A 1,420-nucleotide genomic window follows, 5' to 3' on the forward strand; every position below is an offset into this window, starting at 1 on the left:
TTTTTGTTTTTGAAATATGATTAAAATACAGTCAAAAACAGTAATAGTGGGAAATAATATTGCAATTTAGGATCGCCGCTTATTTGAATCTGTTTTCAAAAGTATTTACAGTTTTTTTCAATCGCTAACAAGCGCTTACCCATACTTCAGATACTTTTTCCTAAACTCTTAACACAGACTCACACCAACAAAACACAATTGGCCAAATGGATAATTTTCTTCTCAATAACACATTTTGTTACAGATTTTTATGATTGTTTACACACTAAAATAAAAATTTCCACACAATTTGCAAAATTCTACTCCAATGAGCAAAACCCCTCCGCAGATTTGCACAACATTACACACAATGTCTGCCTTACCCTTATAGCAAAACATTACACACAGTGATTTGTAAAACTCTACACACATTTTCACACCTTAGACACAGATAAGGATTGTGAGGTTACTTCCTTGTCATTACAAAGCCCCGGATTGCCATTGACCACACTAATGAATGAATTGGATATGCACATCCATCAGGCGTGGAAGCACACATGTGCTAATTTGAAAACGCATCACTCAGGAGTGCTATAAAAGGCAGCAGGTGAGTTCACCTGTCTTCAACAAAAATGGAAGGAGCTAGAAGAAGAAGAAGAAGAAGAAGAAGAGTGAGAATAAGAGGGGGGGCTCAAAGAGGAGATGAAGGAGGTAGAGGAAGAGGAGAAGGAGGTAGAGGAAGAGGTGAAGGAGGTAGATGAAGAGGAGAAGGAGGTAGAGGAAGAGGAGAAGGAGGTAGAGGAAGAGGTGAAGGAGGTAGAGGGACCATGGACTGACACCGATGGAAGCTGGACAAAGAGTTCAACCAAATCTCTGGTTGATACTGTAACTGAATAGTTACAGTATTCTTGTTGCTTTTACAGCAGTTTTTCTTCAGAGTCAAACTGTATGTACTTCATGCAGTAATTTTAATTTGTCTACAGATTTTATTTTTTTCATTGATTTCATTGTTGGTTGATTACTGTAACTGATTATGGTAAGAAATACTGTAAATAAATACTTGAAATATGAGTCTGCAGAAATCAGTGTTGTGCAGTGCTTGGTAAGTTTATAGTAGGCCTATTTGTGTACATTCTCCCTATATCTCAAACTAATCATGAAGAATGTTGTTTGTTTGTCACAATTTTTTTTTTCATCTAAATTATCCCTTACATAACAATGTCTGGCCAAAAATCTAGCACATGCTATTTCCTAAAAATAGTATTTTTACAAATGTGTTTTTTATTTATCACAACAGTGTGAAACTGGTTACAATAGTGTCTGATCATTGAGGACTGTGTTGGTTAAATGAAAACTAATAGCATTTTCACAAATATGTGTATATCTTTTGACTGAAGTGTGTATGTTTTGACAGAAGTGTGTCATTTTCCAAACAATCTAG

Source organism: Siphateles boraxobius, unplaced genomic scaffold, assembly GCF_051911475.1.
Source record: "Siphateles boraxobius isolate OS27281-9 unplaced genomic scaffold, OSU_SipBor_1 42, whole genome shotgun sequence".
Classification (NCBI taxonomy): domain Eukaryota; kingdom Metazoa; phylum Chordata; class Actinopteri; order Cypriniformes; family Leuciscidae; genus Siphateles; species Siphateles boraxobius.